Source organism: Eulemur rufifrons, chromosome 26 (genome assembly GCF_041146395.1).
Source record: "Eulemur rufifrons isolate Redbay chromosome 26, OSU_ERuf_1, whole genome shotgun sequence".
In the NCBI taxonomy this organism is placed as follows: Eukaryota; Metazoa; Chordata; class Mammalia; order Primates; family Lemuridae; genus Eulemur; species Eulemur rufifrons.
This window is the reverse complement of record NC_091008.1, coordinates 1,716,627-1,733,168: the sequence shown is the minus strand read 5'-3', so window position 1 is coordinate 1,733,168 and position 16,542 is coordinate 1,716,627.

Genomic DNA, 16,542 nt, shown 5'->3' with positions numbered 1-16,542 from the left:
GTTACCTCCCACTGGTGTGAGAAAGACCTCATTGCTCTTTGTATGAGCATCCTATTGGTTAGTTGCCTACCATGTGACAAGGCTTACTGTGCACTTCATTTTATCACTTCATTGATATTGTTGGAACACTGGTTAGAAACAGCATTTACAAAAAAAAAAAATACAAGTTTTTAAACATATCAGTTTACTAATATTTGTTTTTATATGCCAGTGAGATGAAAAATTCAATGGGATTAGTCAAAAACAGAGAATTTATAAGAGCTCTCTCTTTTTAGTGCCCACTACCTAAGTATGTGTCTATATTGCAAAGCACTCTATTTACACCACAGGTTAATTATGCAGAAATACACACACATCTCTGTGTGGGTGTGTGTTGGTTTTCATTATGCAATAAGTTGGTTTATATAAATGTCTTTCATATAGTAACACTCCGTACATTTTATTGTAATGTTGATAATTAGGTCGCTATGTTAAATGAGCCTCAAATTTTAGTGTGCACACTTAATTTTTTCAGGAGTAAATATAAATTTTGTATAGCCCTGTCAAGGGAATTACAGTGGACAGAGTTATTTAAACAGGAAGTCTATTCAATACCATTGCAATAGGGAAAGGAGATTGAACTCAACTCCACTGAAGACAAAGCAGGAGGATTTTTAAGCACCGGAGTAAACTAGTGGAAAAGAACTGGAGGACATTAGGGAGGAGCTCGGTCATGATTGGGCCACGAGAGATTATCCAATAATTAGTGTGTGAGTGTTAACTGTCACTCATTGAACTTGGGCTCCTGCATTCCCACAAAGACTGGGAGGTGGAAGTAGGTGCTAGTTCCTTTGATACTTTTCAAAGGGATGGCACCCAAAGACATGGCTTGAAAAACATTTCCTGAGTTTTAAAAACTCACAAAATGCTAGGAGAAGATTTACATTTCAAAGGAACAGAAAAAAATTTACAATTACAAGTTTTCTAAAGTAAATGCTCTGAGAAAAGGGAGGCCAGGTGCCTACAGTCAGGAAGAAAGTTGTCTAAAGCACAACATGGTGACTATAATCAACAGTAAGTTAGGATATATTTTAAAATAAAGAGCGGAATTGGAATGTTCCTAACACAAAAAAAGGATAAATACCTGAGGTGATGGATACCCCAATTACCCTGATATAATTAATTCATCTTGTATGCCTGTATTAAAACATCACTTGTACCCTATAAAGATACACAACTATACAGTAAAAATAAAATTTACCACAGCTGAAAGAAACATTAAGGCTGTCTTGGTAAGTCCATACATATAAAATGGCAGAAGAGGAAAGCAAAGTTTCTTCTGGACTATCCTGAAAAAGAATGATTTGTCCTCATACTAATTGGGATTAAAATGATCATAGAATTAAGAATAATTGGAATTTAAGAATACTTGGACAATTTTAAAAGGAAAAATATCATTTACTTTAGATACAAACAAATGAGCACTAAAAAAAATTTGCCAAGTGATAAGGCATGCTGGAAATTTAAACATACTGCTTAACAGTGTTTATTTTGAAAGTATTTAAAAGTAATAAGTATGATTTTCTATATTCACTTATTTTTGTTATTTAGTAAGAAATGTCACCGTTAGGAGATAAATGGTTCAGGAACCCTTACAAAGTAGATAGAGCAATACCAAAGTTAAAGCAAGGATTTTCTTGAACTCCGGTGAGCAGATAAATTATGGCTTTGGAGCATATTCTCCGTTCATCTAATCGGCAAAGCTTAATGTAATGGTTGCTTAATGTTTATGTAGATGGAGCAATGTGAGGAAATTGCAGTACTGAGCCATTTTAAAGTCTTTTAATGACAATCTAAGGAACTATATGCTGATATCTTTAATAGATCTGAAATGATTAAATGGAGAATAACACCACATTAAAAGTATCTGAAAATCTATTGAAGCATGCCCTCAGTAAAACAATCAGAAGTCAGATTTTTTTTTTTAATAGCAAGTCACTGAATGTCAAAACTAAAGGTCAAACTATGCTAGAATTTAAAATTAAATATACAGCCTGCAATGAAAAACATACGTATTGAAGTCAGGAAGGTAAATTGTTCTAAGTGTACTAAAAAAAAATCCATAAACATGGACATTCAAGTCTTCAGATGAGTTGTTTAGCATACGGATCATTGTCTACATATGATAAAGGCTTATTTTATCATAAATGTTATTTATTTATGCTTTTTAGAAAGATTAGACAAAATAACGACTCATTGTAAAAATGAGAATGGCTCTGTCTGGAAAGTACCCAGCCGTTGTTAATATAATGAGAACAGTCTGCACGACATCTATGTAACCTGGCAGCCACGGCGCGTGGGCCGGAATGCACATGCGTGAACAATGACGAGTCGCTGTGCTCCTCAGTGCGGTGCCAGCCACCACTGAGAGAGCACGTGTGCTGCGTGGACACTGCATTCAAGGGACTGAGCAAGTAGAGCGATGAGTCTGCATCTGCATCAAATTTTGCATTAAGCGTGAACATTCCTCCGCAGAAACTATTAGGCCATTAAATATGAAATATCCAAATTTCAATCAAAAATTTATTATATCCCAAACAAGCAGCAGTATAATTAATCAAAGCATGCACCTAAACTATTGACGCAGTTTTGCCATCTTAACAGTAGCTTGTTTGTGCCAGCAGAGAAGCCGCCTAGAGAGCGAGTGGTGATGAAATCGCAAAAGGCATTTTGCACAACTCGTTGAGAATTGAATGTTTTTCCTTGCAAGAAGTGGTCGAAAGCCTGGAAGCAGTGGTAGTCAGCTGGTGCAAGGTCTGATGAACACAGTGGGTGACAGAGAGTTTCCAAGTCCAGCCTCTGTAGTTTGAGCAGCGTTGTGTGTGCAACATGTGATCGAGCATTGTCTTGCAAGAGGATTGGCCTGTCTCTATTGACCCATCTCAGCTGCTTAATGGCAAACATCCTCTCATCCAACTGGTTGCAATAGACATTGCTGTAATCAAATGACCAGGTTTCATGAAGCTGTAGGGGGTAGTGCTGGACCACCAAACAGCCGCCATCAGCTTTTTTTTGATGAATATTGGGTTTTGGACTGTTTTGGCACTTGATCTTTACCCAGTCATTATGCTGAATGATTGCAGTTGTCAAAAAGAATCCATTTTTCATCATAGGTAACGATACAGTGTAGAAATGGTTCACCTTTATGTCGTGACAGCAAAGAAAGGCAAGCTTTCAGACAATTTCTCTTCTGATGCTGGTTCAATTCATGCAGTACCCACCTACCCAGCTTCTTTATCTTGCCCATTTGTTTCGAATGGTCCAATATTGTTGGAATAGTAACGTCAAACCTTGCTGCTAATTCATGCATAGGGAGAGATGGATTCGCTTACACTGCAGCTTTCAGTTCATCATTATCCACCTTGGTCTCAGGTCACCCACGTGGCTCCTTTTCAAGATTAAAATCACCAGAATGGACCTTCTCAAATGATCAATGTACTGTATGTTCATGAGCCACATTCTTCCCAAACACTTTGTTGATATTTCAAGCCATCTGCACTGCATTGGTTCCACAACAGAACTCATATTCAAAAATCACATGAATTTTTGACTTATCCATGGTTTCACAAAAATTGCTCTAAAAAAAACTTTGAAAGATAATCACAAGCCAAACCATGGATTTGAAAGAATGAGGATGTACCTTCACAACAAGAAATGTCAAAGTGAAATGTCAAGAGATATCAACTGTCGAACTTAGTACTTAAGGGAATTGGACATTCCATACTTAATAACATAAATATTCGGATGATTCAGATGGCTTTTGGGGACAAGGCAATGAGTGCAGCACAAACAAAAGTGTGGCACAAATGTTTCAAATATGGTCGAGAATCTGTTGAAAGTGATCCACGTTCTGGAAGGCCTACAACAAAGCAGAACACCTGAGAACGCTGAACGTGTGCGGGTTGGGTTAAGAGATGCTGGGAGAACTGCGTGAGGTCCCAAGGTGCCTACTTTGAAGGGGACTGAGGCACCATTGTCCTGTGTACAGTGTTTCTTGTGTCTTGTGTCTTCTTCAATAAATGTCTCTATTTTTCATATTTCATGGCTGGATACTTTCCAAACAGACCTTGTATATCCGACCATATCATTGTCTTAGAAGTAACTAAAATAAATTAATGTTCAGATATTTCAAGAATTTATAACATGAGGAAAAAAAAGCAATTATATGCTTTCTACAGAAGTCTTAGACTGAAAATAAACGGAATGGAAGATTACATACAATAAAAATAGAAGCATATTAATAAAGATAAACATTACAAAAGAGATGTTCAATTTATCAGAAACATTAGAAGTTTGTACTTAATAAAACTTTAAAATTTTAAAAATTGAGGTAAGAATAAGACATATATATATCCCTTTTTGAGCAACTGACCTAATGCCTAGAAACAAAAATCAGTAAAAATATATAATATTCGAATAACATTTTAAAGCTCATTGAGCTAAATGTCCAGTCAAAAATAATTCTTAATATGTAAGGTTTGAAATAACTTATTTCTTTATTGAGACTTCTGAGAATGAAATCAAGTTAGAAATCAATAGCTATACAGGAAATCCTAGACATTTAGAAATTGTGTCAACAGCCCAAGGTCAAAATAAGAAGTTAAAAAGAAAGTGAAAATAGTTTTCACTGAATGATTATGAAAATAAATTGTATGATACACAGGATGCAGCAAAAGCAGTGTTCAGATACAAACTTAAAATTTGAAATATTTATATTAGAATATAAAAAAATGCATACAATCATGTCCTAAGATTCTTATTTAAGAAATTAGAAAAAGAACAAAGTAAATCTAAAGAAAGTAGAAGGAAAGAAATAGATGAAAGAAAATTTAACAGCAGAACTTAAAATAGAAAACTTTTCTTTTATAAAAAGGACCTATTGGCTCTTTGAAAAGCTTAATAACACTATAAAATTACAAGCCATATTAATCATTATGTATCACCATAAATATCAGGTAAATCCAAACTTGAATCATATTCAGAGTTTATCTCTACTGGGACTTTTCTTTCCTTTTGCCCCCTGAATTCCACAGCTATGTTCATTTGGCTTTAATTTACCAAGGATAAAATATTTTATTGTAAGTTTCATCATATTTCCTGTCCTTTCATTAGTATTACTACTACTAAAAGTACTACAATAATACTGTATTGCACAGAAAATTACCCTTCATTTTCTAAATCAATGCAAAGAACTGCGTATTGGGAAGCTAACAGCCTGTGTTTTTAATATGTGTTCCATAATTATGTCAGATTCCTAAAATTCTGATATGTCTTAATATATGTTACCATAAATCAATATAATTATTTTGTTAAATTGTCTTATGTCACAAAGATAACAAATGTTTTTCTCAATTGTGTTTTTAACCATGTCTATTCTAAGAATTTTGTCATCTAGACAAATTTTACTTTGAGTCTTCTCAAAAAGTGGATTATAATCAGGTACAGTCTAAAATTACTTCTTTAGAGTGCTCATAAAAAAAGACTATCTAACAAGTATTCTAGAATACAGGTTTCTGATAACTTTAAAGATCATCCCATTGGACTGGGTATAAACTTCCAGAATGCTAATTAAAAAGCTGACGCATTCATGAGGATTGCTAACCCAACATCAAACAGAACAAGAGTTAATTACATGGGACTGAACTGATAGAAGATTAAAAAGATTTTTTATGACTGTTTTTTTTTCATAAAAAAGCATTGTTGATTCGTTTTATATCTTGTTTTCTGGAGTCAAGAATTTTTTTTTTTCTTTTTTGAGCTATTCATAATTTCAATTATGTAAAGTATAATTTTGTGAACAAAATTTAAAGCATTTTTCTCTCTACCTAATTTCTCCAGAATTTAAAAACTATTTGTATTTCTAATTTGTGACGATATAATTATTTACATAAGTTTAATACAAATTTGTTTTCTTTTGTAACAAGACACAACTAGAGACGCTGATTATTTTTCCAAGGCTTTGACTAAAATGGCATATTCTTTTTTTTCCCCCCCCTTGCTTGCTAGGGGTTTAATTACTCTTTGTTTTCTAGTTTCTTAAGGGGAAAAGTCGATCATGTATTTGAGACTCTCATTGTTTTCTTATACTATAAATTTCCAAATTGATGACACACATACAATGGCATATTTTCAGAGATGCCCAGGCTGCTTTGAGGAATTGAGGTTAACTTTAAAGAGCTGATACAAAAAAAAAAAGAAAAAAAACCCTTAAAAAGGCTAGCCTGGTACCTGGTCTACACAGTTCTTTTACAAAATTCCTGACCTGTGGTAAGTAAAAAATATCACCTTCTGACCAGCCCAGGAACCTGAAGTTATTTTGAGACCTCGAGAAGAGAAAAATTCACCCAATTCATGTGGGTACTACAGACAGTATAATGGCAAATTCTTAACTTGACTGTCTCAAGGCTTTTGAAAGTCTAATCAGAGATTCCTTGTAAAAAAAAGTTCCAACAAAGGCAATTTTAAAATAGCCTACATGGAAAAATCACTATTCTCACTAAATTTTATACAATTAATCTGGACAAATATAATAAGACTAAAACTTATTTTTTTTTTTTTTTTTTTTTTTTTTTGAGACAGAGTCTCACTCTGTTGCCCAGGCTAGAGTGAGTGCCGTGGCGTCAGCCTAGCTCACAGCAACCTCAAACTCCTGAGCTCAAGCGATCCTCCTGCCTCAGCCTCCCGAGTAGCTGGGACTACAGGCATGCGCCACCATGCCCGGCTAATTTTTTTTCTATATATATTTTTAGCTGTCCATATAATTTCTTTCTATTTTTAGTAGAGATGGGGTCTCGCTCTTGCTCAGGCTGGTCTCGAACTCCTGAGCTCAAACGATCCGCCCACCTCGGCCTCCCAGAGTGCTAGGATTACAGGCATGAGCCACCGTGCCCGGCCCTAAAACTTATTTTACAAATAAATTGGTCCTACTATAATTTGTCTTTGGGAAAATTTGGGGACTAGAAAAAAAGTGCTTAAAACAAAACTATAGTACACCCATCATTAGATTCTAGCCTTGTTCATTGCTTTTGAGTTTTTATTATTTGCCAATTTAAACTAAATCTTAATCCACTCATGTATTGATGGGTTTTGGATTGTTTCCACATCTTTGCAATTGTGAACTGTGCTGCTATAAACATCCGAGTGCAGATGTCTTTTTTATAGAATGTCTTTTTTCTCTTTGGGCACATGCCCAGTAGTGGGATTGCTGGATCAAAGGGTAGTTCTACTTGTACCTCTTTAAGGTATCTCCATATTGCTTTCCACAGAGGTTGCACTAGTTTGCAGTCCCACCAGCAGCGTATGAGTGTTCCTAATCTCTCCGCATCCACGCCAACATTTATTGTTTTGGGACTTTCTGATAAAAGCCATTCTCACTGGAGTTAAGTGGTATCTCACTGTGGTTTTGATTTGCATTTCCTTGATTAGAGATGCTGAGCATTTTTTCATATACCATGGAGTTCTACTCGGCCACAAAAACTATGGTGACCTAGCACATCTTGTATTATCCTGGATAGAGCTGGAGCGCATTCTACTAAGTATCACAAGAATAGAAAAACAAGCACCACATGTACTCACCATCAAATTGGTACTAATTGATCAACACTTATGTGCACATATGGAAGTAATATTCATCGGTGTCCGGTAGGTGGGAGGGGAGGGGAAGGGAGGGGATGGTTAAATTCAGGTTTAATGGGTATGGTGTGGGATGTCCGGGAGGTTGGGCACACTTGTAGTTCTGACTTGGTTGGTGCAAAGGCAATATATGTAACCAAAGCATTTGTATCACTTTTGTTTATTCATCAGATAAGAGGAAATGCCTAAGACACAGTAATCTTTATGGGAACTCCTACTTTTCTTCCAACATACCCTTTGACAGATCTATTGACCTAAAAAGGAACAGAAGTTTGCCCATGCCTCCACTTCTAGATCTGAGGAAATAATTCATCTGACTATTCAATTTCAGACTCATTATGTGTCTGAACTCAGTGGGTGGCTTCATGGGATAATTTAGTGGAAAACTGAGAAAGGATCCATCTGGGACTGTCATATAGTTGCCATTTGAAACCTGAAGATAGTAATTTTGAGTATAATGACAAAGGTCAGGATAAAGGGAGAAAACAGCCATTGACATAGTATTACTGAGTACTGTGCCGTTTTGAAAAAGTAAGTCATATATTAAGGACCTTGAAATGCCAAAAACATAAAGGCATAAAATATCTTATTAATCACCAAAGGGAAATCCATTTAAATTGCAAGCTTACCTTTTATCCAAGCATGTTCTTAAATAAATGAGGCGAAACATCAAAATCACCTTGAAGAAAGATTCAAATAGGTTATAGAAGTAATTGAATCTTAAAGTTAAAAAAATCAGGATACTGCTAGCAAAAACATTAAAATATTGTGTATATTTTAAAATCAACATATGGGCATATATATGATCTTTTCAATTTTAAAAATATTTAACCAAGTAATTGAATATTTGAAATTATATAAAGTCAATTAAAATGTATTTCAAAAATAATGTAGTCTATTTTAGGTAATATATCAGAGTATACTTACAGTATTCACGAATTTTTTAAAAGTCTTCAAAACATTGCTATGTTTGACAAGGGATTCTTCATGTGGCAAAAATTGTTAAGCTATTAAAGATACCAGAAATCTCAATAACTGATTGAAAACATGACCTTATATCATATGCTAGTATAATGCACATTTTACTAGCACATAAGAAAGAATCAAAATGCCAGGACAATTTTTATTGGGAAATTTCTTTCAACCACGTTTGTGTCATAAATTTATTAACTAAGATGTTATTTAATGGAGGTAAAATTCACACAACATAGAATTTACCATATTACAGTGAACAATTCAGTCACACATAGCACAGTCACAATTTTGTGCAGTCACCACCTTTATGTACTTTAAAAACATTTTCATCACCCCAGAAGAAAATCTAATACATACTAAGTAGTCACTGTCCATTGTCCCCTCCCCATAGTCCTTGAAAACCATCATTTTTCTTTCTTGTTCCTATGGATTTTCCTATTCTGGATTCTGGATATTTCATATAAATCACAAAATATGTGACCTTTTGTGTCTAGCTCCTTTCACTTAGCATAATGTTTTCAAGGTGCATCTATTTTGTAGCATGTATCTGGGCTTCGTTTCTTCCTATGGCTGAATAATGTTGCATTGTGTGTGTGTGTGTGTATATATATATATATCACATTTTGTTCATCCATTATTTTTTTGATGAACATTTGAGTTGTTTCCACTATTGGGCTATTGGCAATAGTGCTACTATATAAGCATACATTTACATGTATTTTTTTTTTTTTTTTTGAGTACCTATTTTCAACTCTAGGGAGTTGAAGTGGAATTTGCTATGTGATAGGATTATTCTTAACTTTTGGAAGAGCTGCCAAAATTCCCACAGCGACTGCATCATTTTACATTCCTACCAGCAATGTGCAGAAGTTTCCAGTTTCTATACATCCTCCCAAACCCATTTCCTTTTCTTTTCTTTTTTTTTTTTTTATTATCGCCATCTTAGTGGTTGTTAAATAGTATCTCACTGTAGTTTTGATTTACATTTTCCTAATGACTAGTGATGATAGGCAACTTTAATGAGTTTTAACCAAGAATTTTTAATGATAAAATTTTATTATGACATTGCCAGGTTGTTTCCCCATAGTAATAGAGAATAATGAATATGTTCAAAATCACTACAAAAATAACTCTGAAAAAGTTATAATTAAAATGCATATTAAAAGCCACCTTAACACAATTCAATAACAATAACCTGAAAAGATTTAAACTGCCTTAGTTTCATCTTTACATGAAAAATTCACACAAATTCATAAGCAAACCCTAAAAGTGTAGACAATAAAGCAAACAATAATACCTGATAATTTATACGCACATTAAAATTAATGAAAAGCATGATCAAACACAGCATGATCAAATTCACTCTCAAATGAAAGAAGGGCTATGTTAACAACCAAAATAGTGTGAATTGATGGGATTTATGGAATATTTGTAAGGAACAAATCTAAAGAAAACTTTCCTGGAAACCGCTTTTATAGTACACATTAAGAGTCTTCAAACTCAAAACCCATGTGATCTCATTATTCCCTTTAATAGTTTGTAAAATAATCAGATAAAATCAAGACTTTTCAATAATTGTTTACCCCACCAAGTATAGAGTATTTATCACTGAGTAGTCAATTATTTTTGTCTTTCATATTTTTAGCACTGCTCAAGGATTAGTTTGGATAAGGTGAAAAATGCTCACAGATTGTCTGAAGTCTACAGCAAATTACAATTATATGTGGTTCTTTATAAACACCATGGCTCTTGTTTTCTTTTAAACTCTTCTGAGCATAAAGAGCAATATGACAAGACTTTGATAATTTCTCATAAAGGCAGTTCTGAATGTGGTAAAAATCTATTCTAAATCACAGAGTTGAATATTGAACTACCAATTTATAATGTCTAGCTTCTTACTGATATAAATAACATGAATGTTAAAATTGAAAAAAAATCCTGATCGAGAATCTCCAACAATACTTAAAATCAAAAAGGCAACAACATAAAAGCTCTATAGACCTGATAGTCTGATGAAAGAGTTTCCATTGTGGCATTATCTTTTAGAAAATATATAAATCAAGTGATTATAATAACTCTTGTTTAAAATTGACCTGTAAAGTTACTGGCAGAAAATCATTAAGTTCCAAATGAAAAATAATAATGCAATAACCACACTCAGCTTTGACCTGAAAACATGTATCACGATCAATATGATAAAGACTCCTTAAACCTGATTTATAAAAAAAGAAAACAAAAAAGACAGAGTAGTACATTCATATGAAAAGGTCATTTTACCAGCAAAACATTTCCTTCACACACAAAACATGCTGATATTCAACATGCATTTTCCTCAACTTTTAATATATTCCTACATCCTGAAAATGCAAGCATTTTCTTTGTTTTCAGTGTTCAAAATAGTCCTCTGGGATATGAAAGCATCTCTGCAGGAGATTATTTTAATATATTTATTATCTATGCTGTATGTTTGTGAGGGAAATATATTTTTAAGCATTGAATTTTTTTTTTATTTTTTTTTTTGAGACAGAGTGTCGCTTTGTTGCCCTGGCTAGAGTGAGCGCCATGGCGTCAGCCTAGCTCACAGCAACCTCAAACTCCTGGGCTCAAACGATCCTCCTGCCTCAGCCTCCCGAGTAGCTGGGACTACAGGCATGCGCCACCATGCCTGGCTAATTTTTTCTATATATATTTTAGTTGGCCAGATAATTTTTTTTTTTTTTTTTTTTTTGAGACAGAGTCTCACTCTGTTGCCCAGGCTAGAGTGAGTGCCGTGGCGTCAGCCTAGCTCACAGCAACCTCAAACTCCTGGGCTCAAGCGATCCTCCTGTCTCAGCCTCCCAAGTAGCTGGGACTACAGGCATGCACCACCATGCCCGGCTAATTTTTTCTATATATATATTTTTAGCTGTCCATATAATTTCTTTCTATTTTTAGTAGAGATGGGGTCTCGCTCTTGCTCAGGCTGGTCTCGAACTCCTGAGCTCAAACGATCCGCCCACCTCGGCCTCCCAGAGTGCTAGGATTACAGGCGTGAGCCACCACGCCCGGCCCAGATAATTTCTTTCTATTTTTAGTAGAGATGGGGTCTCGCTCTTGCTCAGGCTGGTCTCTAACTCCTGACCTCGAGCGATCCACCTGCCTCGGCCTCCCAGAGTGCCAGGATTACAGGCGTGAGCCACCACGCCTGGCCAAGCATTGAATATTTTAAACTAACATGAATTCAATAGTCCATATTTCTTTTTTTTTGGGGGGGGGTACAATGTAATGTTTTTTTATTTCAGCTCATTATGGGGGTACAAAAGTTCAGGTTATATATATTGCCCATGCTCCCCATCCCCCCGAGTCTGAGTAGCTAATAGTCCATATTTCTTAAAAAATGAAAAAAAAATACATTTTCATATCTACCTAAGTCCTTTAATGTAGGCATGCTGCAATAATCCATAAGAGTTCTGGATACCCAAGCCTAGCAGACCTCTTGTCTCTCAGTGAAGAACCTTTGATATTGATGCTTCACACAAAAAAATCAAAAGTCAGTTTATTGTGTTCTAAACATTTATACAAATTGTACAACAGAGTTATATTATCTTTAAATTTTATGTTAACACATTCACTAAAATCCTGTATAGTGAAGATACCATAGCTGTCCCTCTAGTATACGTACCATCACACACTGTATAGATGGATCAGAAAGTATCGATACATCTTAAAATAAAAATAGAGATTCATGATAACATGGTACATCATTGGAGTGGAAGCTCTTTCTATAAAGCACCCACGTGACACTGCCAATGATAAAAATTCAGTAGTTACCAAGATAACTGCATCTATTTGGGAATGTAGCTAATAATTTTAGAGTGTTTTTTCTTATGGTATAGCAATGTAGCATGATATAGCCGAAAACGCACAGGTGTTAGTGTCAACCCAACTCTAAGTTTAGATGGGGCTCCGCTACTTCCTCTGGTGTGACCTTGGGAAGTTTTATTAACCCTTTAGCGTATTACTTTGTTTTATTTGTATCACATCTAAGAAGGTTGTTGAGAATTACAACTAATGCTTACAAATCTCTTGCTATATCACGAGTATTCAATAAATTATAGACAATTTAGTTATAGTGTTCTATGTTAATATTGAACCTACTATTACTGAAACTTCCACTTTTCCATCTGGGTTCCTTTATTGTATATGTTTGTAGTGGAAAAGGACTAAAAACACCAACATGAAAACACAGATAAATCCCTGCCCACCCCCCCCCCTCCGTGCAGGGTCTTTCTGGAAGAAAAGACAAATCTTTTTTTTTTTTTTTTGAGACAGAGTCTCGCTCTGTTGCCCGGGCTAGAGTGAGTGCCGTGGCGTCAGCCTAGCTCACAGCAACCTCAAACTCCTGGGCTCAAACGATCCTCCTGCCTCAGCCTCCCGAGTAGCTGGGACTATAGGCATGCGCCACCATGCCCGGCTAATTTTTTGTATATATATATTTTAGTTGTCCATATAATTTCTTTCTATTTTTAGTAGAGACGGGGTCTCGCTCTTGCTCAGGCTGGTCTCGAACTCCTGACCTCGAGCGATCCACCCGCCTCGGCCTCCCAGAGTGCTAGGATTACAGGCGTGAGCCACCGCGCCCGGCCTAGACAAATCTTAAATATGTCTGTCAGTAAAAATTTGCAAGTGTTTTGGCTGGGAGGTAGATATCAGGATAGCAGAGGGGTATAAGTTAAGGATACCTCGGGATATAGGGTTAGACTGCTCTGAGAAAACGACATTCAGTGGAAACATGAGTTGTAATTAGATTGGGGAAGGAGTAAAAGCATAGAAATAAAGCATTGCTTACAACCGTGAGTGTCAGCTTTGGCTGCACATTAGCATTAGTTGGGGGGGGTTTAAAAAAATCCCACTGTCCAGACAGCACCTAAGATAAATGAAGTCAGAATCTCTGTGGCTGGGATCCAGCCATGAGTAACTTTTCAATGATCCCCAGGTGATTCCAACACTCAGCTAATTTTGAGAACCATGGACTTAAAGGAATAAAAAGCATAAAATTTTAAAGACATTATTTCAGTTGCACTAAAATATAGAATGGAAGAAGAGAATTGAGACCGGTGGACACAAATGCCAAGTTTAATTTTTATTTCTTATTTGATTAGCATCTCAGTTATTCAATAATAGCTAATAAGCTATGATGTAAACTCTTTTTGTTACCACATCCGAGACTCCTACCACCTTCAAACTTTTCTATTATGGTAGCATGCCACGTTTTTTGATATTCTGTTTGCTTTCTACTGGACACTTGCATTTGTTAATGAAATTCTCATAGCGGGTAAAGCAGAATATATCAAAGTGCCCCAAATTGGGTCTAAAGAGTAAAGAGTAAAACATATTCTCACCTCACTTGCCCCATAGTGGGGAATGTGTTTGATAATTAACAAAGAATATTATAATGATTGAAATAACCTTGATTCAACAGAGTGCTGTGGAAAAAAATACAGACTGTGAAGACACAAAACCACAAATACAAAATGCCAACACTTCTCCGAGTGACCTTGGAAATTTGCACCGGCCGCTATCGTATCAGGTGGACACAGGAGAATAGCGCTGTGAATGGCGATTTGAGATTGCCACATTGTGGCTTCTCAGAAGGTATCTTTTGTTTTGTTTTTCCTTAGTTCTCATTCTGTAACATGAGGCACATTTTCTAAGGTCCTTTGAAACGTTATGGGTTTATCTGCAAGCTGTTTATCCATACAGTATTAACACTGAATGGAATTATAATGAACACCAAATGCAATATAAACATGAATTTTCTTAAGCAGATCAGTTCATCTCAAACAAACCATATCCTCAAGACTGTATTTTTTGACCTTGTGAAAGATAATTACCCTTATTACGTCTTTGACTTCAGCTCTGTAAAATAAAGCGGTAGGCTATTAACTGTGCCGCAGGAGTCGGGGGCTGCTTATGGAAATGCATTTGATTATGCTTTCCTCATGCTCGAAACACCCGAAAGAAATGTTACAAAATAGCACAGACTGTCTTAAGTACATTTTCCTTTTGTGATCATTGTTGATGTTTAATCTTTATATGAAATTAATAATCACTGATTTTTATGAAGCATTGATATACTCGGGACTGTTCTAAGGTTTTAATTTATTTTAGTTCACTGAAATCCTATAGACACAATTATTAGCTTTATTTAACAGATGAGGAAACGTATGCAAGAGAGGAAGAATACCCTGTCCCCTCACACAGACTTTAGGAAGCAGCACTTATTGAAATGAAGGCTTCAGAGTTTATGGTCATCAATGCTATTTCAAGCTCACTTTCCGTTTGACTATTTTAATTATCGGCATTAAGAACAATCTGTTGGATGAGGAAAGGTTAAGTAATAACCCCCTGTGCGTCCCACAAGGGTATGGGGATGATGGTGAAAACATACAGTCTCTGCCTTCAGCGATGCTGTGTCCTGACAGAGCTTCCGGCAAAACAGGGCCAAGAGGCAGAGGTGGCAGGGAGTTAATTATGGTTCAGGATATGGAACAATTTATGTGGGAGCTTATTTGGCATAAAATGATTAAGGAAATAACTTGTCTCTAAGCCAAACTGTTCAAAATGAGATCTAAAGGACAAATATAAGAAAGGCATATAGGAAACAGGAGAAGGCATTTGAGCCAGAGGAAGTGACTTTCCCAAAGGCTCTGCGCCTGCTCTGGTCGCAGCCCGCTGATGAGCCAAGGGGTAAAATGGGCTGTGGCTGAGCCCCAGGTGGCTGGTGTGGTTTGGGTATTGGCCCCTCTGGATCTGGTGCTGACCATAGGTCTCCAGTGTTGCACGTGGGGCCTGGCGGGAGGTGTCAGGGCCACGGGGACAGGTCCCTCAGGAATGGCCTGGTGCCCTCCCTGCAGTAGAGTGAGCTCTGGCTTCATCAGTTCAGGGGTTGTCTGGAAGAGCCTGGCACCACCTCCTCCGTGTCCCATTCCCACCCGCTCCATGTGACAGGCCTGTTCCCCTTCAACTCCCACCTTGACTGCAGGTTCCCTGAAACCCTCGCCAGGGGCAGACGCTGGCGCCACGCTCCCCACACAGGTCGCAGAACTAGGAGCCACACAGACCGCTTTACTCACAAAACCTTGCGGCACAAAGGCCATCATAACCTTACAAACTTCTACCAGAAAAAAAAAAATAATAATAATACTTCTGGAAGGACATCTGCCCAGCAGCTGTGTGTCCAACCTTGGACTGGCGTCACCCTTGTTATTGATCTTTGTAGCCAAGTGTAATGACTGTAAGACAATTACGTAATCCTCCTCCTATTTTCCTTGAATAACCTTTGTCTCCCTTTATCTCCCTCAATACACATATAGTTTCCTGTGATGTGTGTATTCCCGCTGCAATGCTCTGTTCCCAGATGAGCATCTTTTTCTTTTAAAGAGTCTCTCTCAGTTTATTTAATTTGACACAAACATTCCAGTTAAAAAATGGGCAAATACTTGAGTAGATATCTCTCCAAAGAAATTATACAGATGGCCAACAGGCACATGAGAAGACATTCAACCTCACCAATCAACAGGGAAATGCCAACCAAAGCCACAATCAGATACCACTTCATACCCATTAGGATAACTATTCTATCAACACAGTGAACAGGCAACCCCAAAAAATAGGATTAAAAAACGCCAATTAACAAATGTTGGTGAGGATACAGAAAAATTGGGACCCTTCTGCATTGCTGGTGGAAATGTAAAAAGCTGCTATGGAAAACAGTATGTTGGTTCCCCCAAAATTAAACATAGAATTACCACATGATCCAACAACTCTATTTCTGAGTATATACCCAACTGAACTGAAAGCAGAGACTCAAACAGATATTCGTACACATGATGGTAATGTATTCATGTCTTGTAA